The sequence below is a fragment of the Protopterus annectens genome, chromosome 3.part0 (assembly GCF_019279795.1).
Source record: "Protopterus annectens isolate FY-2018-M chromosome 3.part0, PAN1.0, whole genome shotgun sequence".
Taxonomy (NCBI): Eukaryota; Metazoa; Chordata; order Ceratodontiformes; family Protopteridae; genus Protopterus; species Protopterus annectens.
Window position 1 is genome coordinate 1,448,297,123 of NC_056731.1, and position 27,403 is coordinate 1,448,324,525.

The window sequence follows — 27,403 nt, forward strand, 5'->3', positions numbered from 1 at the left end:
ATTATAAGGTCACACATCTTATATAAGAACTGAATCATTTTGCTGGTTTCTTCTCCTTTTTGGCAGATCAAAGAGTACTAAGTTGTTATGCCTAGACCATCAATCAAGATCCTTCAATTTGCTCAACAGATGCTTGACTTCTTGTTTAAATGTGTTCACATCATTCTTCAGTTCTATAACTCAGAATAGATTAAATGTTTTAAATTTGCAACAGTGTGTTGATTTCCTTGAAGATAAATTTACCATCCATTACTTTGACAATAAGTGATATAGGAAGTAGTCTGAGATTTATAGAGTCCTATGTGGTTACTAAGGCTATCGGTATCAGATCCATTTAAGCCTCGCCAAGCTTACCACAAATTTACTAAAATATTACTGACATATGCCAGTGTTACAAGGAATTTTACAGTCACGATACAGGTTTGTACACATCAAGCATTCACAAGCTGTCCTGTCCATTACTGACCTAGGTGCAAAACTATGGATAAATTTGTGATTTCCCATCAGTTGGTTCAAATTATGTTAAAATAGAGTTGGGGTAAGCTTTGGTTCACATGGATGAGAAGCCTGTTCCAGCAGAGGGGTAATCTTTGAGGCACATACCTGTCCTTCTGACATGTCTTGCACAGACTGGGTATTTCTGATTCTAATTACTTTGAAATGTACAACATATCCATCAATGTGGGATGAGTGGCTGCCTTGTAGGTTAGGCACAGACACCATGCAGCAGTTTGCAGGAGACAAATTACAGGGATAAGGCTTTGAGATGGTCCTCCTAGGACTTGTTGTTTATGCCCTGTATTATTTTTGAGAGGAACCTATGTAGTCTTTCAAGTTGTTGCAAGTGCCTGGTCAAGTACATGCCAAAGGGTGCACTGTACTTGATGACTGGTCTTATAACAGTCGAGTACAGTGGAAAGTACAGTTGTGTAAGTTAACTTACCATAGCACTAGATGTTTGACAGCCCTCCTCTCCTTCCTGGAAACTGTAAATAAAGCCCGGGACTCTGGTAATATTGTCTCTACCCTCCTACGTGACCTCTCTAAGGCCTTTGACACTATCTCTCACAAACTTCTTCTAACTAAACTCTCTCAGCTCAACCTATCTTCTTCCTCTTTGAACTGGTTCTCCAGTTACTTATCTCATAGATATCAATCAGTAAAATGGAAAAAGGCCACCTCCTCCTTCCTTAATACCCCAACTGGAGTTCCCCAAGGTTCCATATTAGGTCCTATCCTCTTCAATATATTCATAAACGACTTCCGTAATTCTATCCCTTCCGCAAATATCATCCAATATGCAGATGATTCAACTATTATCTGTTCTGCCAGATCCATCCCCACGGTGCAAAAACTTACACAAGATGCATTCTCAACCACTGAACAATGGATGGAAAAAAATCACCTAACACTAAATGCCTCTAAAACCAAATTAATGGTTTTTACTCCCTCTAAAGTCACCTCTATCAGTACAAACACATTTTCTATCACTAGTCATAACAACACATCTCTGGAATAGGTGTCTGAGACTAAATTACTTGGGGTCCAAATTGATAGTAATCTTAAATTCAACTCCCACCTTCAACTAAATATAAAAAAAAACTCACCAAAAACTAGGCATGCTCTACCGACAAAATCGTTACCTCACACCCTCCACTAAAATCACTCTCTCTACCTCTTTTCTTATCCCCTCTCTTCTCTATGGAGCCCCACTCTTAAATAACCTACAATCTTCCCTTAAAACACAACTTTCCTCATGTTACAACAAAATCGCCAGATTCGCTACTAGCCACAGGTCATCTAGCCACCACTGTTTTTCTCTCCACAAACTAAAATGGCTAGGACTATCCAATCATCTCACCTACACCCAACTGACTCTTGCACATAAGCTCATTTTCAACCCCTTACTGTGCCCATCCCTTTCCTCTGTCTTTAAAATGCATCTACCCAACAGAGTACTAAGATCTAACAACCAGAACCTAATAGAACTGCACAAACCAACTCATCACTCAAGGAAAAATCTCCTATCCTATGGTCTAGCACGTCTCTGGAACTCTCTACCACCATCCATTTGTACCATCTCTAACCACTTTATATTCACAAAATCTCTTCACTCTCATCTACTATCCCAGTGGGAATGCTCCTGCACCCATCCATCACATCTACTATCCCAGTGGGAATGCTCCTGCACCCATCCTTCATATCTGCTATCCCAGTGGAAATGCTCCTGCACCCATCCATCATATATACTATCCCAGTGGGAATGCTCCTGCTCTCATCCATCATAATATACACTGGCAATCACTTTTTACCCTCACTTTTTCCATCCTTTCTGGTAACTTCCTTTTACTGCCTCTCCTAACTCTTACATTCTCTGCTCGTACTAACTAAACTATTTACAAAAAATATATTATTATATGTCATATATTCAAGCTTCCTAAGAGTTAATGGCTCTCAGTATTTATACTGAAATGTTTTCTTTTCTAGTATGTATCTTCTGTAACATTCATCACCAGTCTGTACTACTTGTAACATTATGCTCTAAGCTGTATCACTTGTAAATATTGTAATCTAACCTAAAACCTATTGTAACCTTGTTTCTGGAGCTATACTACTTGCAATGTCATGCTCTAAGCTACATCATTGTAAATATTGTAATCTAATGTAAAAGCTATTGTAGCTTTGTTATTGGAGCTTTTCTCCCCAGGACTCCATTGAAAATGGGTTCATCTTGGCCCAATGGACTATCCTGGTAAAACAACTGCAAATAAATAAATAAATAAATAAATAAATAAATAAATAAATAAATAAATCCTGCACAGGATACAACAGACAGCAAGCCTCCAAAACCCCAGATGGCTCACCATGCACCCAAGCTGCCAGTCAGCTGAGCTGACCTAAAAGACACATTTGGGCATGATGCCTTTCACAGCCTTCATGCCAACTGAGAAAGGGAGGCTGAACCCTAAAAGGCTATTGCTAGGAACAACAAAAAAATGTCTATACCCTGGCATATAAAAAAAACACCAAAAACCAAGGGGATTGAGGGAGAGAGCAATTACTGAAGCAATGATCATTCAAACATCTGATGTTATGATAAGTATACTTACACAACTGTTCCATGTTCTTCATGTAGCCTGAGCTATATAGGTAGATTACCATAGCTTAGAACAACTGGGAGTTGGAAGGAGACGGATCCAGGAGTCCCTGGAGAATTGTCCTAGCAATGCCTGACCTAGACCTGGAGAATGAATCTAGCTTGTAATTCTTTGTAAAAGTATATACAGAGGACCAACATGCTGTTTTTAAAATACTTGTGCAGTCCCATCCTTTCCAAAAAGCCACAAATGAAGCCAGGGTCCTGAAACAATGTGCATTAACCGTGCCTAAAATAGTTTTTTTTTTTTTTTTTTTTTATGGTGGTGGAAATAGCAAAAGGTAATAGCCACAGACAACTATTTGGAAATGATTTACTTTGATACAGGTTGTCCCTTTTTTTTACTTTCACAGGAAATGAACAACTGATTGGAAGTTCTGAAAGATTTTATTTTGGCAAGAATCTACCTGAGTTGTCTGTGGACATCCAAGGTATGAGGCATGCTTTCTTCCTCATTCTGGGGTTCAGGAAAGAACACAGAGAGGTGGATAGTTTGGCTTAAAGTGAACTTGGATACCATTTTAGGCATAAAAGAGAGAGGTCACAAGAAAACCCTGCTCTGTAGAATATCAGATAAGGCTGTCCCACCAAAAGAGCTTGCCATTTTTTGTAAATTACTGTATTACAACAAAATTGAAGCAATTGTCTTGCTTGCTTTTTTTTTTTTTCTCATGGAAGTCAGGCTTCCTGGCATTCCCTCCAACTGCAGACTTATGCTTCAAAAAGGACTTTTCAAACATATTAGGTGAGGTGTTGCAAGGAGATACCTATCCATATTTAACACACAGCTAGCTATAATAAAACACCAGATAAAGTATCCCATAGCTTTTGAAAAAGAAAAAAAATAAATAAATCAATCAATAAAAACATCTCATAAATAACAGCTGGGAACAACAGCATGGAGCTTTTGTAGTACATCTTCACTCAGCCCACCATAATCAGAAGCCCAGCAGCTGGCTTTATTTATATTCACTACAAAACCTTTCACACTGTGATGTTTGTTTTTATATTATGTGGTATAGCCATGCCTTGTGAATGTGTGTGTCAAATCATATAGAAACAACACATCCAAAGAAAAACATCTCTTCACATAAAAATACATTTTAACACATTAAATAATTAAATGGCTTACATGATACAACTAATGGAAAGCAGTTATAAAGTCACAGTCTAGACACGGTTGTTATCGAATACATATTTAAATGAAATAAATTGACATTGAAAATGTAAAGGCAGTCATTGCTCTCATTCAAAAATAAGAAATGAACATATTACATTTGCAATCTATATGTGCTGAAATACAGAACTTTTGTGTCTTTAGATTAAAATAAGCCTCCTATAGACCTGACATTTTTTAGAAAGCAGTTATTATTATTAATTTATTTTTGGGTGATGTTCTTTAAAACTGTCAAGGGTACGTTCATGGAAAGAAAAAATTATAATGTATAGGTTATGACTTTAAGAAATCAGTGACGTGATTTTCTTTCACTTCAAAAACCATTAGACATGTAATGTGAAGGTTGAAATCAAGGAACAGCAATATAACTTGCAATTCAGAGCAATAAGTGAAGAGAGGCATTTACTTTCACATCACTGTTTTTATAAAGGTAGTAGCATGTCATTTAACTCTACACTACCTTTAACTTACTTTATTAAAGGCTTTAAATGCATGTGCAATTAATGAACTATAATATGTAAGCTAGGGCTGATGGTGTAGAGTGTAGAGTGCTAATTATGTCCCAAGAGACAAAAGTTTTATTAGGGCCTTAAGTGTTTGATAGTGCTGGCAAGGAAAGATGAGCACACCCATCTACAGAGGAGGAAGAAGGGTGAGGCAGGGAGGGTAGCTAGCACAATCACTCAGGAGAGATAGTATTGCATAGAATGTTGTGAGAGGGCATGTTTTCAGCTCAACAAGCCATTACCTGGTAGTACCCTCCATTAGTGAGTGTACAAAAGTATGCACTTACATTGAATGAGAAGTCTCTGTGGTGAAGCAGCCTTTCTTCAAGCCCAGTGGTAGGGTTAGGACAACAGAAATACCCCGTTATCATGATGCTTGTGAAGACACAAGCAACCATCATTGCTGCCTGTATGATAGCTCCACTAGGTAGATCTTGCCCAGAATGGTGCTGGGTATATCATCACTGGGGGTAATGAATGGTGAGACCCTGAGGGTTAGCAAGCACAGGGCAAAAGCAGCAAGAAAAAAATTGTTTTGTTGATTAACAAAAGGGAAAGACAAATGAAAAGCTTGTAACGATCAAATCTGAATGCACATCACATTACTGTACATCATGCAGCACATGACAAAACGTTTACAATGGGGATTCATTATTGTGTATAAACACAGAGAATGGTTGGTTTACCTTATGTTCTCACTATAAAATGAGGATTATCTAAGGGAAAAAGTATAGCTTCAACTTAAAATAAAAGTAAAAGAAAATTATTGTGGCTGTAGCTACAAAAAAGGCTCCTTTATGAAATGTTGAAGTGAGAGTGACAGATGTTTATAAATGCCAAATGTGCAATATTATATAAAATGTAATGCTAAAAAGCAGGATGTTAAATGAGCTGTGTAGGAAAGATAAAGACAGAGACAAAATCATCCGTGTGATACTTTAATGTCAAAAAGCAAGGCGGCTAAGTGAACTATGCATGAAAGGGGAAGATTGACAACAATTGATGTGATATTTTGAATTCTTCTCCTCCTCCCCTGCATTTAACAAGGAAGGGTTTGAAGTGTAACAGTTACTAAAAGACATACAATAAATTAGAACTGTAAAAAACTAAAGTTATGAATAATTTTTATCCTGGAAACATAATGAAGTAAGCCTTAGAAGTTTATATACATTTGAATATACAATATATTAAGCAACTATCTACTGTTTCTAACACTTAAATATCAAGACAATCAGAAATATAGGTAAATGGAAAACATATATACTAGAAAGGCTGCTATGGTTCCAAATACAGCATGACATTAGGCAGGATTCATGAACGGCTAATTTCTGTGCTGCTATCATGTGCACGTCAGAACGGCTCTATATGTAGTGTAGCGTTGCTAAAGGTAAACAGCAGAGTATGCTAATGAAAGCATAAGCAGCTGAATGACCTACTAATTAACCAATCCAAGATGGTGTAGCCATGCAAGAAGCTACAAAGTAACTGTGTGGATATGGTGTAGTCCTTTGCCATAAACTATAAAACCTATTGAAATACAGCCACCATCACACTTAGGAAAAAAAAAAAAGCAATATTGGGGGCTGCTACTGGTGCTCTCTTGCATGTGTACGTATAACAAACTCAAATCTATGCTGCTGCTGATGCTGATAGACCTCATCTAAGAAAAAGCAGGGTGTTCAGACCCCATTTAATATATCATGGACTGCATGATATTGAAATGGTAGAGCAATACAGTATTGATAGGGAAACACTACAGGAACTCTGCAACCTCTGCCACCCCCACCTCAGACCAAGGGAAAATTGAGGAGAACTATACCAGTGGAAACTAAAGAATGTATGGAAGTAAGGATGTTAGCTACTAGTACATTCCAGAGACCCACAGGGTATACACCTGGGATGTCACAGGCATCGTCTTCCAGAATATTTTACCAGTGTCTAAATGCTGTGCTACAGCATGCAAGGGTTCTACTATTTTTCCACTCACACCAGCAGAGAGAGCAAGAACAATGATCAACAGTAAGGGGCTCCACTCAGTCAACTGCCAGGTTGTCTGTAATGCCAGAAGGATCATCCTCATTTTCTGTACAGGCAACCCAGGCAGTTACCATGACTCACACATATGGCACATCTCACATCTGTCCACAAGGATTGCTAGGGTTGATGTTCCATGAGGCCATCTCCTGGATGATGCAGATTATGCACTGGAACCATGGCTCATGACACCCATCAGAAATTTACACACATCCATAGAGGAAGGATACAACAACGGCCATGCTCAAACTAGAAACATCATGCAACATGTGATTAGCATGCTGAAATCATGGTTCCACTGTCTAGACTCATCAGGCAGTGCCCTACAGTATGACCCAGGCATCTGTTCAGACATTTTCAGTCTGTGCCATGTTGCACAATATCATCATGTGGAAAAAGCTGCAACATGAACAGCAAGAGCTAGGACCACACATTCCTGGACCACAGGCAGGGGCAGCACCTCCCATACATACAGATGAGAAATCTGAGGGAGAGCATCCAGTTGCAGAGGTAGCCAGCAGACATAGGTGTGCACAATATGCCCTTGCCCTGACTAAGAGTCAAAGGATAACACACACACACACCTAAGACTCAAAGGTCAATGCACACATTCAGCAACTAAGAGGCAAATGGTGGCACATACAGTCTCACCAGTGAAGTATTACACATAGCAACCTAAACACATACAAATATTAAAAGTGATGTCATCTAATGTCCACATATGTTACTTATCCATGTAGTGTCTTTGTATGGATAGCATCAGACTGAGACAGCCCCAAGGCACACAACTCATAACTGTAGCAATATCAACATAAGTGTGGAACATTTAGTGTACGAACAAATGTCTAAGAAGATAAACAACTTGCATACTGATAATCTCATACCTATCCAATATGTGCACCAGACATATATGCAATCCTAGGTTAAACCAAAATGATCAAAGCCCCTGGTACAGTCATCATCATTCTCATAGGGTGGGGTGGTACAGTAGGCCACGGCTGACACCAAACCAGTAAGTGTGTGGGAGTAAGAAGCACAGAACATTCAAGTAATACCTCAGGGACACTAACAAAAGCTATATCCCAATCAACGTTAATGTTCTTTTACCTTGCATGTATGTGGTTCAGTATGGGCAGTTTTTGTGAAATGTGTGTGTGTCTGAATGAACACAATCAAACCAAAGTAAAAGTAGGTCAAGGAAGAAATATGCAGCTCGAACAGAAATAGCGTAATCCTCTTTAATAAACGCTTTCGTCAAAAGACTTCATCAGAATACAACTTTAGGTTTCAAAAACTCTATAAATACTAACCATAGTAGACAATTATCCAATCAACCAATAAAACAATTAAAAACTGATACAATATAATAAACATTATTTAATCAAATAACTTTGTGTCACTACTTTTATCAATGCATAATTTACGATCCTTTAAAAAACATTTAATGTTTATAGCATCATTTAGCCCAGGGAATTTATCCGATTTTAGCTTGATTTGCCACAAGGTTTCCCTTTGTTCTACGTAGTTTTTAAAATCACCCCCTCTTAAATCAGTCTTACATACTTCCAATACTGAGAATAAAAACTTCTTAAAGTTGTGACATTCCGTAGAATGTTTATATAAAGCGTTGGTCTCATCATGTTTTCTAATACTATAAATGTGTTCACGAATGTGAGTTTTTAAACTTCTGATAGTCATTCCTACGTAGAAACCTGGACATGTGCTACAAACACTAATATAAATAACTCCCTTAGTACTACAGTCAACATAACCTGGAACTTCCAGTGTCTTCCTTAGGGTATCAACTGCTATATATGGCCCTTCAGCAATATACCTACACATGTTACAATGGTGGCAGGCAAACATTCCCTTTTTCTTAGTTTTAACTAAATCACCAGAATTTTTATTGTTGTTATTTTCCAATGCCTTTTTTTATGTTAAAATTATTCCTAAAAACAAATTTTGGTCTAACCCCTAAAATCTTTACAATATCAGGATTTCCCTGTATAATTTTCCAATTTCCTTCAAGCAAGCGTTTAATTACACAACTATCTATGCTAAGATCTAAAGAACAAATCAGTTCACCGTCTCCCCTGGTGTTAGTTTTACTCTTAGACGTAAAAATTTGATTATTAGGGTCTGCCTCATTCAATATTGCCTGATAATGTGAAGTCCTTTTTTTCAGAACTTCTTCAATAATATTATCCAATAATGATATGTCGTAGCCTCTATTGACAAACATGGTCCTAATAAAATTAATTTCCAAACTAAGGTCTTGCTCTTTAGAAGTCATTTGACAAGCCCTAATGAGCTGTTCCTTAGGTATATTTCTCACTGTGTGTCTAGAATGCCCACTACGATAGTGAAGATAACTATTAGTAAAAGTATTTTTACGATGTATTCGACTATGGAAACGGTGTTCAATTTTATCCCACCATAACTGTATATCCAAAAAACTCACAGATAACCCAACATCTCCTGTGGTAAACTTCAAAAAACTAACTGTAGAATTAACTTCTGAAATGAAGGTGTTAACTGTGTCATGATTTCCTTCTATAATAAAGACCAAATCATCCATAAATCTGTAATAAAAGGAAATATGAAAAATGTTCTTCAACCGATCAAGATATTCCTGTTCCCACCAAGTCATGACAAGATTTGCATAAGAGGGTGCAGCAGGGGAACCCATGGCTACCCCTCTTTTTTGTTTATAAAAAGTTTGATCAAACAAAAAATAATTGTTTTGTAACACAATATCCAGTAATCTACAAATGATAGAAAGACTGCCTACACTGTATTTTTTGCTTTTAGTTAGCAGAGTTCTTATTGCCTCCACCCCTTCGTCATGGGGAATACAAGTATACAGTGATACTACGTCCATGGTAAAAATAATAAATCTGTTGGGATCAAAAACTAATCTATCCACATAATCTCTTAATTTAGCCAAAAAATGCCAGGAGTCCTTAATAAAGGACGCCTATTCAAATACTAAAGGTCCCAAAATGGCATCAAGAACAAGTGATATCCCTTCAGTAACTGAATGGGGTGAAGACACTATCGGTCTAAATGGTGGATCCAAAGCGTTTTTGTGTACTTTTGGAATACCGAACAGAACCCCTATTTTAGGTTGTTCATTAACACAAAAGTTGTAAATATCAATAGTTATTTCACTAGACATCAATGCTTCATATAAGTGGGACTGAATCAAATGATGTTTCTTCTTAATTTCAAAAAGGGGGATAACTTCATATTCTTCCTCGTTCTTTAAAATTTCTAACATCTTTTGTCTGTATACTTCCTGTTCCATTATCACAATATTTCCCCCTTTGTAATATCAACATAAGTGTGGAACCTTTAGTGTACGAACAAATGTCTAAGAAGATAAACAACCTGCATACTGATAATCTCATACCTATCCAATATGTGCACCAGACATATATGCAATCCTAGGTTAAACCAAATGATCAAAGCCCCTGGTACAGTCATCATCATTCTCATAGGGTGGGGTGGTACAGTAGGCCACGGCTGACACCAAACCAGTAAGTGTGTGGGAGTAAGAAGCACAGAACATTCAAGTAATATCTCAGGGACACTAACAAAAGCTATATCCCAATCAACGTTAATGTTCTTTTACCTTGCATGTATGTGGTTCAGTATGGGCAGTTTTTGTGAAATGTGTGTGTGTCTGAATGAACACAATCAAGCTGTGTGGTAGCACTACATCTTGCTATGTGGGGCAGATGTCAGCAGTGCATGGTAGACTTACCTGTTCATTTTCTTTGCTCCCAACCACTCAAACTGCCTCTGCCAGGTGTTATACTGCCACTTCCACGTCCCCAGTTCAAATTGGGGGTGCTACCTGAATGTGAGTGATGTCTGCTGGACAAGCTCTCTTCACATCTATGTCCAGGACAGTGATCCTGTGGCCTACCATGTGTGGGTGTGGACCCCTCACTCACTGAATGAGTTGTGGAAGTACTGCCAGTATGAGAGGCGGATCTGGCACAGCCACACTGGCTAACACCAGGGGATGTTGTGGCTCTACAGACATGTGGATGCCAGTCCTTCCCCAGCAGATCTACCATCACAGACACTGTCCAATCCAGTGTGTCACTCATCTTATCCAATGAGTCAACCACACAGTTGAGGCAGTTACACAATAACAAATGATAACACAATACTGTAATTTAACCATACTAAGTTGGACAGCAGAGCAGGAACTGACATGTGCAATATATCAGCAGTGAATTTTTAAAATTGCATACATAGCAAAATTCCTTTTTTCATTGCATATTTAAAGGCATTCAAAACATGAGCATATAAGCAGTTTGCCTAGAGGACAAATATAGTTTATGAAATAGTGCAGTGATTTGTAGAACAATCTCCTCCAACAAACTAGCAGTAATGTTCTGTGTATATATATCCAATCAGTCAACTTTCATCTACTGCCACAGCTACACGATTACCTTTCTATTATGTAGATTCAGCACCCTGAGCACTGTGAACTTGCAAATGAGGCATGAAATCATTAGCATTCCTTAATACCAAAAATCATTTGGTGTAGGGGATGTAAACATGGTGCAGCTTGCTACATTATTGCATGTGCACACCATAGCACTGCAGGGAGGAGCAATGAAAATTGTTAGCTGCTTATGGCTTGCAAGTGTCACTGATTGTTCCAAATGCAGGAACAAGCAATACTAAAGTAGCTATTCACTTTGAAGTGTTTGTATCATGCAGAGTAGACTTACAATAAAGATCATAAGCAACTTTATAGCTATGAGAATAACCATAACAACACTGATATCCTTGTACTAAGAGCACTATGTCCATCCTGTGCTTAAAATCTGTCTGAAATGCTGGTCACCTATATTACACATTGAAACAAAGATGCAAATAAATGGCCATGATGTTGCATTTCTGTAGTTAAGCTGGACTAAGAGGGAGATATGCTCAGAAAATGAAGAGAAGAACTAGCTGGTAGTGTTGGCAACCTGACATTAAAATGGCATTGGTTATTATTAGCGTAAAGTATTTGTAAATACCACATTGATCTAGACATGTTCAAGCAAATGATAAAGCAGCAGTTTCTGGTCCTGTGTTGGTGGTAAAGAGGGATAAAAAACACAACAGCACAACAGAGTATGTGTTGGTATTGCATTGAGTTGAGGATTCACTTCCAGAGTGTGTGCTGGCTGACAGTTAATGTATATTTTCTGAGCACATGATCAGGTTATAACATACATAAATCTAGGAAACTTCACAGTCCTGCATTTTCAGGTTATACAGTGATACCTGTTAATAATGGCAATATTTTTTGTTTTGCTCCTCATTTGCAGGGGTTTTGGCAAAGTGCATTGAGGACTGGAAGAATTTCGAGGCAAAATGAAAGTCTACTGTCCAAGGTACAGCCTGAAAAATATAATATGTCATCCGACCAGCAGCACATTTTAGAGTGGCACTGGTGCACTTTGCTACATTACTCTGAACAACAGTAAGAGAAAAAATTCCACATCACATCTCCATATCACTGTAGCACACAGGTTAAATGGAATGATTTTGAAGAAACAGGAAAGAGGATGCAAGGTTGTGATGCAGCTTAAAGCCTCATGCTGTTTGAAATGTTTGTAGAACTTCGGCTTGTGTTTTGTTGTGTGTAATAACAATTGTTATACATGTTTTTTTTTTTTTTTGCCTGTGTAATTTCCACACTGATTAATAGAGCACAAACAGGGCTCACAAGTGAAAGAAAGAGTGAACAATTTCAATTCTGTCATCTCCATCAACTCAAACAGTATTGGCACCAATGTGCAGTATTTTTAATGAGTGAATGATGTAAACATTCTGCATACCTGTTTCTATAGCAGAAGCTGTAAATGCAGAGCTTTGGCCCCTTAGAGTTTCTCTGTAGGTTGATTCCAGACAGTGTTAAGGGAATGTAGAACATATTTCTCCAGATGTATGATTTACTTTCATCAGAGCATCATATATTTGTTTTTTTTTTTGTTTCTTGCTTGTGCATTTACTCACTACTGAGTGGTGCACAATCAAGGTTACCTGCTTAAGAAAAAAATGAAACATTTTATTTAGGCAACCTTCTGTAGCACAAATGCACTTAGCAGCAATGCACAGATGTCAGCTTTCTGGACAGTACTGAGTAAAGAACATCCAGCTGTTACATAGCTGTCTCTGTGGCTCAAGGTATAAGTGCACTGATTTTTGAAACAGACCACAGATGATCCAAGGTCCAAATCCTAACAAAACTTATTTTTACAAAGGGTGTCAGAATTCAGTTTCTAACTTTGATTAGGAATGTCACACTACATACACATGGCTATCATAATTGTGTTTATATCAAGAAATATGTCATTAATGCTTTCATAAATATTTTTTCTAAGTAGCATATCTCAATGATTTAGTTATGAAACACAGTTGAATGTGTGTGTGTAATTGCTTAACCAGGATAATTATGGAATGAATTAAAAATACACTTGCATCTCTGTGATGGGTAGAGTAGTTAAGTGAAAATCATCTTCTCTGCTCACAAAGTCCTAGTCTCTGTTTTCAACAGTATGTGTAGTGAAGTATGTATGTATCATACCCCATCCTGTATTAATCAGCTCATGAAAGTCCATCTATCTGACATACATTCACAGGGGAATGTATTTCACAAGATTTCCTAAAGTCATACATATACGGGCCTATCTACTGTATATTTTCATCCATATTGAAAGCAGTTCATCTGTAATTAACAAGCTGGAAAAAGGGCTCTCCTGTACCACTGACAAATCATCACCTTGACTTGAAATTTATGCATTATTTCTTCTTCAGGTTTGATTCCCACATTGGTCAACTATCTTTTTACAGTGTGTAACTCCAGAAAATTATGTGCCAAGTCATCCTAATTAACCTCCAAAACATCAAGGATACAAATCAAAGCCATTGAGGCTGTCAGTGATGACCACCTGAAAAGGTGTGCAGGTTGAGCTCGAAACAGGTTAGCCAAGATTGCCTTCAAAGCAAATGGTATTCCATGCACTGGAAAGAATTGTCATCACCACTATAGTGACCTGAAATAGCACAAGAAGGACCTCCTTAGCTGAAAGGAGGATGAGTTTAGAAATAGTGACACCCCTCAGTTGTGTAAGTATACAAACCCATCAACATTACATGATATAGAATGCAGAACACAGCCAAGACTGTTATTCATTATGTTTTCATGTCTCTTCTTCTGTTCTTCTGTATTATAAAGATGCTGAAGACATTGCAGTGAGCAAATAGTCCCACCAAGAGTGGTTAAATCACCTCAGAGAGGCATGGAGTATATATGCATCAGGTCTTCCTGTATGCCTGATCACTATTGTAATTATCTGCAATATGGCAATACTGAAATGAATATGTATCTATGATATCATAACAGTGCAAATGATTAATGGTACAACAGATTAAGATCTTCCCATCATACCTGGATGTGCCAAAGGTGTATAGACCGGATAATCATAAATGTTTATTTCTGATAATATGTAGCCATGTGATATGTCATGTATTTAATTCTCTCTTTTATCTCACCCAATCCCTTCTTTCTCATTTTTTTTCTTTTTTTTTCTTTAGGGGGATATTTGATGACATAAAAATATTTTGCTGTCATACATTTCTGCTTACAAAAAATGACATGCAGCACAGAGAGGTAGACCAACCACTGCGGATAAGCCCACCATCTCTCCACAGGTTGCATCACTTACTCCCAACACTTCAGTACCCCAGGCTGTCAACGTTGTCTTCACAAACCCTGCACTATCTGTCCTATCTGCATCAGGTAGCACTGCCATAGCAGCTGGTTCACTGGTACCCTCAGAGTAGTATTGGTGAAGGTGGTGATTTTGTCACCTGAAAAGAGCTGATAGGGGTGGTCGATAGTATAATGGAAAGGGGCCTTGGTGCCTGAATCAGACATGTAGAAAAGGTGCTTCATCATGTTGCCAAGATGATGCCATGTTGAGCACTGACACAGGAAACTGACACAGGAGACAGTGATGACAGTTCTAAGGGTGAAGACTAGATTCTCACTATTCTCAAGCTTGACATGGGTGCACCTCCGAGGTCCCCTACCTATCTCCAATCATGGTATCCCCAACATTTTCTATCCATCACCATCTTTGTCTGTCTTGTTTGCCCTGTATGTCTGCACCTGCTTCCTCACCTAACCTTCCTACCCAACCCTCACATTCCTAAGCTCCTTCCCCAACATTCCTCCCTCTTTAAAAGGAAAAAGAAGTAAAAAATGGGCACCTGTCACACAAAAATAACAACCCATAAATAGATCTCCAATTCACTAATGTGTCTTCTTGACATTTGATTTGGCACAATTGGCTGTACAACATTACTGTGTTGTTATCACCTACATTTGGTGTGGTGATAGTCCAAATTCAGCAAATTGTGGCTACACTTCTACATTTATGTTGTGAAGAAGTGGAAAGCTATAGTTCTCTCCTACTACATTCCTGAAAATTCCTCTGTTCTTTCACCTGTGTCCTATTCATGTGCAATGTGCTGACAAGGTCATAACAAGGCCAAAATATGCATATCTACAGCTACTATGGTTTGGCTTTATTGGCCTGAAATTGTCCATTAAAATGACTTCAAAGATAAAAGTCATGGGCAATCAGACTCGCCATATAGTTGAAACACCTGATGTTCATATGGGTCATTTGCATATATCCTATGTGCCTCTGTTACAGGAGGTTTGGGATGTCACTCATTGGAAGTTCTAGCTTGGCTGGAGTTTGCATTTAGTTTTTATTGATTGTTTTTTCAGTGTGACCTTCTCACTCTTTGTTTTAACATGTTATATTGATGGAATGCTGTGTAAATATCCCATAATGTATATACTGTCCTTGTGAACTGTCTTTTCAAATGAGCATGTCAATGACATTATGTTATGTCATTCCCCACTTTTATAATGTTAATTTGTGTAGCTGTCACATCCTATAATATCATATCTGCTTTTATTTACCTATATTTTCTCAGGAAGTGTGACTACTATTACTTAGTATGACATACATATTGTGAAATTGTATTATTACAAAATTGTCTTTGTGACATGACATAAGCACATTCATATAAATTATTTTACAAGATTTTGAATATTTACCCTCCACTCTTAAATATTATGAATACATCTCTTTCATTTCTGTATTATTATGTATAATTTATGTGCACAGTACACTCAGTAAGCTTTACTTGCCTGTCTGTGGGATGCATTATTTGCCTTATGTAGCTCTTCATGTTGTCCGAGTGAGCATGATTAACAGGTTTGCCCATAGGAAAGTTTGTTTGCTTGCAGTGCTTGCTAATACTGCTCAACACAGTTTCCTGGCCACAATCTTGCTGGCCATGAAAACTTACTTGTATTTATCTAAATGTGATGAACAGCATGCATATGCGATTAGAGCTGCTACTCATCATGCTAACGCATAAACATCATGCAGGCTTCATGTAATGCCTGCACAATTGTTCATGAATCTCTGCCATGGTCATGAATAAAATAAGATGTACATGCAGTTTATCCACCACTTAATAGTCTACTTTATGGAAAACATCAATAAAGTAAAATAAAATAACAAGAAAGTCTTATACACATCTATGTAAAATGTAAAAATGTCAAGCCCAGCCTAAGCTAAAATAAAAACTATACAAGTAATTGCAAAGTAGGGCAGCTAAAAATTTATGTTGCAATCAGATGTGCTACCACAATTATTAAAGTAAGTCTGAAAATAACAGAAAACAGTCTGCATGTATACAAACCTACAGCACAGTGACATACATAAGCACCACACAACAAGCTACGGCCCCAGACAGAGTATGTGTGTGAATCAAAGTTCTAAGAAAATGTATATGCCTTACAATAATCAGTAATGCTCAGTGTCTACACCATATACCTGACCATAACAATGAACAATGTTATTAAAATGCACCTACCATAAAAAATACTGATAAATATTATGTAAATAGACAAGGGGCCAGATTCAATAAAGCCTACACTAAGTGTACACTGTTCTGAGTGAATAGACAACACAGACATAACTCACACCTTCTTCCTCCTAATTTTAGTTTTCCTACTGATATTATTGCAGCTTTAAATAATGACAGGGATTCATAAAGGTTACCACACAGTGTAGACTACATGTACACTTTGTGTAATCTTTCTGACTAGAAAGCACAAAACTGTGATAAGAATTTTATTGAATACATATTGTATACACTTAGTATGCAATTAGTGTAAGCTTTATTGAATCTGGCTCAAGATAATGTCACGAAAACATGCACAAAACAGATGCCAGTCATCAGCTCTTTATACCCATTACTAAAAAAAATTCTACAAATCTGACAACCATAATAAAGGGAATAAGGTGGCATTTCCAGACTTGTATATGACACAACCTAAGGTACCCTTGCCACTCTTCCATACTGTATTGTGTGAGGGAGTGGTGAAGGAGTTGGCTCCTCCACAGGCTGAAAGAAAGATGGAAAGGGTGAGGGGACCTCTTGGGCCATCATATCAATGTATCACTCTTCCATAGATGTACCCAAACATAGCTGTCATTAAACCATTCCATAACAGATATAGCTTCACATGTGAATCACTCTCTTAGGACATCATATGCCTCAGGGTTGTCCCCAGGAGGTAGGAAGGGCAAAGCTAGAAGTTCTTTCCTCTCCATCTAAAATGGTGGTACACTTGCATATCATATCCACACATCCACACATCCAACTGCTGTATACAGTGACATGAGATTTGCCCCAGATCGAAGTGGCAGTTATATGGGTATTCCTGAGGTAAAGCATCTCTCACAGCATTCAGTCCTGCCTTCTAAAAATCTGTAACTATATACTGTTCCTGAGTGCAATATCAAAGCCTTCAGCTATACTTACAATGTCAATGAAAAGCTGATCATATACAGGCTGACACTATGACATCTGACAAAATTCTAGTTGCCCAAACCTCATGCTGTCACAATTGCTACTGGTATACAGAGGTGCAGGTTGGGAAAGATCCATCCATAATCCACACTGAACTTTGCCTCAGGAAGCAAACAATCTAGTCAGTTGTCCACAAGCAAAGACTATAGCTGCCCCTTCCCTTCACTGTGCCTTACTGCAAAGGATCTGTTCATACTGGCACTTCTTCAGTGGACATGTCTGTCAGGCTACAAAGTGGTCTTGCTGCAAATGGCTTGGTTTCCTTCGTGGAACATCTTATAAGCTGTTGAAGGGCTGTCCTGTGGGGAAGTTGCTGTACTTCTTGATCAGATGTTTGTGCATACCTTTCAACAATCATTGCTGGTGTGTCATCCATGCTGTTGGCCCCCTTGACAAATGGCCTGAACCAAAAGCACTGCATAAACCTCCTCTGGACATGCTGCATGATGATGAGCAACTGTCCTTAGCAGTTCGTCACCCTCATCTATATCAAAGGTAATGGCATCACCCTTACAGCATGTGCTACTCTTACCCACACATGCTATAACTCTACTTACTATCACTTCCTTCCCTTCACTCTGCCTACTTACTGCTTTCCTTGCCACACTAGCCTGACTTTTTCCCTCATTAGCCTTTCTATCTCCTCCTATTCTTACACTGTACTTAACATCCTCTCCACATTTAACTTAGCAGATATATTACATTCATATGTAATTTGAATATATGCCTTTCATTATTTCTATTTTTCCATGATTGTAATTATTTCTCCACTACTGTTTTTATTATTTTATTTCAGTGTAATAGTACTGCTCATAATTCATTGTTATGTGTATAATTTTTTTCTTTGTATGTAATAATTGTGGAGCTTTTCTCCCTGGCATCCACTGAAAATTGGCTCTTTCCAGGCCCAGTGGACTTTCCCGATTAACAAATGCAATATTTATTCTTTTTTGGTATCTGGTTATATCTGGTCAGGTACTGGCATTTCTGCACATGTCAGCCACAATTAACTGCTTTCCAAAAATACACTTTATTCACCTGCTTTTACTGTATTTGCGTCTCTTCCTACGCTATTACTTTATTTTGCTTTTGCTGCTTGTTCTTAAAAGTGTTCAGTTGCATTTATTCTGTTGCATTTATTACTACTTGGTAGTAGCCTGATTAAATTGTAATTGTTATTCTAAGCCTCTCAGTTTTGGTTTAAGGACTTGGACTTCAGGCCAGTTATTTTACATTAAAAGTTAAGGTTTGTGGTCTATACCCTTATGGGAGGAGAGGGTAGCCTTGGCCATTCTGAGATGGGAATAGCTAGGTGAAGGCTTATTGTGTCTGTTGTTCTAAGTGTCTTTGTTCCAGGTTACAAACTTGGATTCCAAACCAGTTATTTTGCATGAGGAAGATTTGTGTTATAAACTCTTGTAGCAGGAGACGATAGCCTACACCCTTCTAAGCTGGGAATTGCTAGTTGAAGGCTCATTGTGCCTGTTATTCTGAAAGTGTCTTAGTTCTGGTTTAAGCACTTGGGCTCCAAACCAGTTATTTTACATTAGGAGGACTGTGATCTGGACTCTGTGGCAGAAGAGTGTGGCCTACACCCTTCTAAGCTGGGAATTGTTGTTGAAGGCTTATTGTGTCTCTTATTCTAAGTGTTTTTATTCTGGTTTAAGCACTTGGGTACCAAACCAGTTACGTTACATTAGGAAGATTTGTGGTCTAAACTCTTGTGGCTGGAGAGGATAGCCTACACCGTTCTAAGCTGGAAATTCCTGGTTGAAGTCCTATTGTGTCTGTTATTCTGAACTGTCTTATTTCTGACTTAAGCACTTGGGCATCAAAACCAGTTGTTTAACATTAGCAAGGTTTGTGGTTGTGGTCTACACTCTTGTGATGGGGACTGTGGCCTACACCCTTCTAAGATGGGAATTGCTGGTGAATTGCTGCTTTATTTAAACTGTTTTTGCTGTTGTGATTGTGATTTTATACACTTTAAATTTCTAGTACTTCTGCACGTTATAGCATAACAGAATCAGACTTGAATATAGACTGTTGGCTATCACTTGAGTACCAAAACCAGCTCTTCACTGAGATAATGAAAGATCTGAGGCATCTATTGCTTCCAACTAACTAAAAGTGCCTGTTTTTCCTCTTATATTGCACTTTTAATTTGTATTTGCATTCTACTGTCTGAATTGTCTGAACTGTTTTTGCCACATTTTACTGTATACTCTACTAGTTCAGCTGTAGCATAGCCCAGTTCCAGGTTTGCTGTTTCTGAGTCTGTTTTGTAACTTCTGAGCATCAAACTCAAGCCATCTTTGGTGGTGAAGGCACTTCTGCATCCTTGTGAATGGACAGTGTTGTCTGGATCCCATCTAATCAAGGGTGATTGGACTAGAATTCAGAGACAGTGTCCTTACTGGCTAGTTTGAGTTAAAAGGGTTATATTTTGTTTTATATAAGAACTCTGTTAGCACTTGTTTCCATGCAGTGCACCATTGTTCAGCGCCATGTAGCAGTGGTTACCATTGGTGGTTATAGATGCAAACATTTTGCTTGTTAAATTTTACCTTACCACTTTGCTTGTGGTCATCCAGAGGTTTTTTGTGGCCCTTCTCTACTGTCAGGTGGAAAACTAAGCCTAGCCTCAGAGGTATGAACACACCTCTCACCCACTAGCCATTCCTAAGTGTGACCTCTTTTTCTGACCATATAAATGTACCCAACACTATGGACGGACAATTTCCCACAGGTTTTCCAGCCAGCTTGGTTGACATGGGCATCTTGAGGCAGTGCAGCTAAGGCCTCATGTTCACTGATACCCTTCTACTCCTAATCCACACAAATTCAACATGTGAGAGATGCAACTATATTAAGAACCTTGAATTCATGCTCTCTCACCACTAGTCAGTACATATGACAATAAGCGGGTTGTCAGCATGCACACTTCACCTCCTACTCCACCCAAACCCACATCACACATATCTACATATGTAGAAGTCTTCACCAAAAACATAACACCAGAGACCTTCCCAAACAAAACACAAGCATGCTACACATAATACTTCCTCTGCAGAGCATAATACACATATTAGTTCATGCACCAGTGTCTCATATGTCAAGCCCTTAAGGCAAAACACAAAATCAAACATATTAGTCATAGGTGATTCCATCATGAGACACACAGATGTCCCTCTCACCAGGATGGATAAGGAAAAGGTCACGGTCAGCTGTCTGTCAGGTGCCAGGATCCCCCATATCACACATGCACTCAAGTCTCTCAACAACAGGTACTGTTATGACTCTGTTATTGTCCATACGAGTGTGAATGACTTGAGATGTACCTATCTGGTCTATAAGAAGAGAGGCATGGCTCAAGGCTCAAGGCTGTGGAGAGCACCCCAGCCATACTGGGTCACACCTCCTTCCACACATTCAGGCCACAAACTGAAGGAGTGAAAACTAAAGAAGGTGGTGTATCAATATTCATTAAAGATAAATACACCTCCAGTTTGGGTTTGTGAAAGGTAGATCATGCCTGCTCAGCCTGATAGACTTCTTTGAGTCTGTCACCAGAGCTGTTGATAAGGGCAAGGTAGTTCACACAGCCTACCTAGATTTTGCCAAGGCCATCAACACCATCCCTCACTCTGGAATCATAGATTGACTCACTAAACTAAGCATAAACCTCATGTCATAAGATGGGTTGCCAACTAGCTCACTGATAGAATGCACACTGTGAAAGTAGCAGACTCCTTATCTGACTACCGACCAGTTACAAGTGATGTCCCACAGGGATTGGTCTTAGGGCCTCTACTGTTTGGCATCTACTTCTCTGAAGTTCAAGCCAACACAAAGGGACTCTGGCTGACCAAGTTTGCAGATGATTGCAAACTGGGAGCCATTATTGATTCTCTAACTGATGTAGACATTCTACAAAAAGTCCTCACTGACACCAGTGACTGGTGCCAGAACCATGGCCTTAAGGTCAATGCTATAAAGTGCATTGTCATTTCCTATGGAAAAAATCAGTGCCCATGAACTACCACATAGGCTGTAGTCCACTAAACAGCAAAGGTGTGATAAGAGACCTGGGGACACAGGTTGACAGCAACCTCTTCTTTGATAACCACATTGCCACTGTAGTCAGAAAGTCCTTCTATGTGGCACATCTCATTACAAAAGGTTTCTCATCCAGGAAGTAAGAGGTCATAATCCCTTTCTACTCATCCCTCATTAGACCTATTACAGAATACAACACCCCATTTGGTATGTACCACATTAGACACCTACAACAACTAGAAAGGCCACAAAAATACCTCACTAAGAGGATCTTAGGCCTTAGACACATGCCCTATATGGACAGACTCAAAAAATTCCAGTTATACTCTGTCTCTTATTGCTTACTTAGAGGCAATCTCTACTTGACCTACAATGCCATATCTGACCCAGTGCTGCTAGATATGCTACACCTAAAGAAATCCCAATCACTCCATGCCACATGCTCCAGGGACCTAAGTCTCATTAACACAATAAACAGAACATGCTGGAGGGATAGGTTCCTAACCCAGAGACTTTCCATACTCTGGAACAAACTTCCCATTCATGTCAAGCAGAACACTTCACTGGCCCTCTTTAGGAGAAGTTCACCCCAGGGATCACTTCAGTGGCCCTGCTTGACAGGGGCACTGGGAACTAACTTTGGGTGTCATGATGCCAGGGAATCTTCTTGAGCTAGGCTGATATAGGCTCCATGGCTGTTAGCCTAGTACACACCTATGAACCTATGAACCTGTGACACCCCGGAGATTAGGCTCCATGGCTGTTAGCCTAGTACACACCTATGAACCTATGAACCTGTGACACCCCGGAGATACTTCAGGTGCAGTTAACTGTTGGCAGGGCACCTATTCAAGTCACTGCCAGCTAACATACCCCCCTACATGAATCAGGAAACCCACTCTGGTAGCTGGATCTACTTGAGTCTATCAAGATACATTCAAACACCATGGTTTGGGTTGATTTTAACTACACATCCATTGACTGGGTAAATCACTCATACCCGAAATCATTTGCCCAAATGTTTCTCGACTTCATTAACTCCAGTGCCCTAGACCAGCTGGTTGACACCCCCACAAGGGGTGCCAGCATCCTAGATCTGGTGGTTAACAACATGGGGTCCACTGTAGCACCCCCACTGTAAGGTGTTCCCTGGTGAGCTCTGACCACAAATTGGTCTGATTCAAAGAAACTATCACACCTGACCCTCCACAAGCAGAAACTAAACTAAAAAAAAATCTCCAAAGTAGATTATAACCTCCTACAGGATGGTATAAATAGCTTCATTGCACCTCACCCCTCAGATGGAACTGGCAACTATACCAAGTTCTACACCAATGCTTTATACAAACATCTGTATAACTACATTGACTTGGCCTTACCTGATAGGACCAAAACAAGCTCCTCAAGGAAAAGCAAACATGCCTGGTTGACAGCTGCCATTAACAGGCTTTACAATAAGAGAAAGAAATTGCTGTCTAAGAGTAAGAGGGAATAAGCCCTAAACTGGAAACACTCCTTCCTCAGCTTAAACAAATAAATAAGACTTATTCTGAAGTCCTCCAAAGCAAACTATGAATCCAAATTAGCTTCCTCAACTAAGGACAACCATAAGGCATTCTTTAGTTACATGCGTAACCTAAAAAGAAAGGCCCAGATTTGTGCCAAACTGGTAATTAATGATACCACACACACTGAGCCTGTGGACATAGCTAACATGTTGGCTGACAGGTTCTGTGAAAACTTCATTCCCCTCTCCCTGACACATGTCCCCTATGACATCCCTACCTCCTAACCCCTACTTTGTATCTCTAAAGAGCTGGTCGTAAACATCCTCTCTAAGGCCAAAAACACACAATCTATGGGACAAGGGACCTGGTAACATCCCAGGCTGCATTCTACATGGGCTCCAACAAGAATTATCAACACCACTGGGTACTCTTTTCAGTCATAGTCTAAGCACTGGATTCATCTCAACTGAATAGAAAGTGGACACCGTTATTCTCTTGTACAAAGATGGTCCTTCTACTGACCCCATGAACTGTAGACCTATTAGCCTGACAAGCCTTATCCGCAAGGCAATGGAGTGAATCATCATGGACCTTATCAACAAAGATATAGGTAATATCCAAACACTTGACACTTTGGATTTGTCAAAGAAGATCATGCCTGTTAAACCTAGTGGACTTCTTCAAGACAGTCACCAAGGCCCTGGACAAGGGAAACTCTGTGCATACAGTCTACCTAGAATTAGCCAAGGCTTTTGACACTATCCCCCACTCACACATCTTTGACAAACTCACCCAGCTAGGTATCAACCCTTATATCATCAGATGGGCCATTAACTGGCTCACTGATAGAGCACATATAGTCAAAATAGGGGAATCCACCTCTAACAGCAGGCCTGTAACTGGTGGTGTTCCACAAGGATCAATGTATTTCTCTGAAGTAAATGCAAAAACTAAAGGTCTGTGGCTGACAAAGTTTGCTGATGACTGCAAACTGGGAACAGTCATAGAATCTCTAAATGACATCAACATCCTACAAGAGGGTCTTACACAAGCAAATGACTGGTGCCAAAGTCATGGCCTTAAACTCAATGCAAAAAAAAAATTATCATACCTTTCAGTAAAAGCGATGTTCCTACTAACTACCACATAAATAGCAACACCCTAAGAATGCACTCAGTGGAGAGAGACCTGGGTACACAGGTTAACAGCAACCTTACCTTTGATCACCATGTCTCCACAGCAGTAAGAAGGGCATTCTATACTGCTCATCTCATAAGTAAGGGCCTTGCCTCCAAAAAAAAGAAGTTATAACCTCCCTATACTCTTCATCAGGCCAATAACTGAGTACAATGTCCCTTTTGGTATGTTTCCAATCACCTGCAGCAATTGGAGAGATCAGAAAGATTCCTCACAAGGAAAATTCAATGTCTTCAGCATCTGTCCTATGTGGATCATCTGAGATTACTATCACTTTATTCTGTTTCATACAGACTACTCAGAGATGATCTCTGCCTTGAATATAAGGCAATCTTTGACTCTGCATTATTGGAAATGCTGCATATCCATAAGTCAAATGGCACACGGGTTACTCACTCTAAAGACCTTAACCTGGTATGTGACATTATTAGAACCTGCTGGAGGGACAGCTTCAGTGGGTCCTCTAAGCCTGTATTTTGTGCCTGCTGAAGGGGAAGTGAGCTTCTGCATCTCAAATTTCCCTTGGCTGCATAGTGTGAATGCACTCATGGTAAAAATGTGCACAGCTGGTTAGAAATTACCAGGTAAACACATAGTCTTGTTTTCCCAACTTCTGTCCCTCACAGATTGGCTAGCCAGCAGAAGCCATTCACTCCAATCACCCCAGTCAAATCCTACAAGCACCCAACCCACGAATCAAACTCGGGTCACCTGCAACATACTCAGTGTTTTTTCCCTACAAGCCATGGAGCAAAGTCTGGGTGGTACTTTGTCTAAATCATAGGAACTGATCAGTCAAACAACTCTTTTATGGTAATTTTGGAGTTGGAAACACTATAACTTCAATAGGTATCAGGAGAACTTGCAATGCATGCAATGTCAATGGAACAACTAGTAGCACAATCACCTTTGATGTTGAAGGTTGTGCATTCTATTCTCACAACTGGTAGATGGATAGCTGACACTGTAGAGCAGCATAAGGGGGTGCTGCAGTCTTGAGTTTTCTGATGAGGTGTTAAACTGAAGTCCCATCTGCTTGAGTTGGTGGTAGTTCAGGTGGATGTGAAACATCTCACACTACTTACTGAAAAAGGTAGGGGGAAGAAGACAAATTTCCACTAGTAGTATAAATACCACATTGGGTCTCCCCAGAAAAGAGGCTACTAACCTAACATGACTAACCTAGTCAACAAAAAAGATAAATAAAGTGCAGCTTGACCTGGTCAAGGCCTTCAACATCATTCCCCTTGCTGTCATCATACAAAAGCTATATGCTTTAACAATTGACACATATGTGGTAAGATGGATACCAAACTAAATTAAAAATAGAATCCACACACTACAAATGGCAGGTGTCTCATCATAAAGTGCTGGGACTTCTCCTTTTTTGGTATTTGCATCCTGTGCCGCAAGAATGGAGAAAATCAACAGTTACCCTCTGCACAAAGGTGGGCTACCTATAGACCCTGGAAACTACAGACCCATAAGCTTTATTAGTCTTATATTTAAAACCAAGGAAATAATTATCATGGAAATGATCAGTAATGACATGGGAAACCTACAGACACTGGACCCACCCAATTTGGTTTCATCAAGGGCAAGTCATGCCTACTCAACCTGGTGATCTTCTTTGAGAAGGTCACCAAAGCAATGAATGAAGGAAGAATGGTTCACACTGCTTACCTTGAGCTGACCAAAGCATTTGACACAATCCCCCACTCTGACATTGCTGCCAAACTGAAGATGTTGGGTATAAACCCTTATGTCACCCAGTGGATACCCAGCTGGCTCAAAGACAGGACCCAGGAAGTTAGAACTGAGGATTCCACCTCTGTAAAGAAGCCAGTCACAAGCAGAGCCCCTCAGGGATTGCTCCTGTGACCATTCCTTTTTGGCATTTACTTCTCTGAAGTCAAGGCCAATGTCAAGGGCCTCTGGCTGACTAAATTTGCAGATGATTACAAATTAGGAGCAGTCACAGAATCCCCTACTGACACATGATGCTATTTGTTGCATAAGCTAGTGTCATGTTTATACTCTACTGCATGCCTTAAATGCTTTCTATACTCATTCAGGATGATGACAGCTATATACTGAGCACTTAATCATCCTGATGCCTTGTCCTGGATATCTTGTTTTGGTCATTTGTGCAAGGCTCACACAGTTCAGCTTAATGTGCTTATAAACATTTCACTGGGGAAAACCACTGTTGCTTTTTTCCTCTGAACTTTATCTGATTGTTCTTGTTTGATGTTAGAATTCCAGTTTGTTTCTCTTTGCTTATGACTGTCTCTTCAATATTTTCCTATATTACTGGATTTACTACTGCATTTCTTATCAACTGTCATGTTGTATGGATCAATTTTTGGTTGGTTTTTCCTCTTCTGTCCAGAATGTTAACTGCAACTAAACGTTTGTATTCTCTACTCACCATTTTGTCTGTAGCTCATAGGTATAGAAAATTCATACGTAATTTTGCAGTTTAAATGATCTATTTTCAGTGTTAATTTGCTGGGCTGCCATTTTTGTTTTTTGGATTTTGAATTTCCACCTATGCCTGATGTTCCAACAGATCTTTTTAGCTGATAATTTGCTACTGCACCAACAGTTAACTATGAATTGTTGTAATATTTTATCACATCCTATTTGTTAACTTGAACTTCAGCTGGCTTTGGGCATTTACATACAGTTGTGTTTTATCAAACCTTTACCTTCTCCACACATTACTGTTTTTCCCAGGAGGTAAAGAGGTTCAAAGTATTTCTTTTTAATTTATTCATCATTA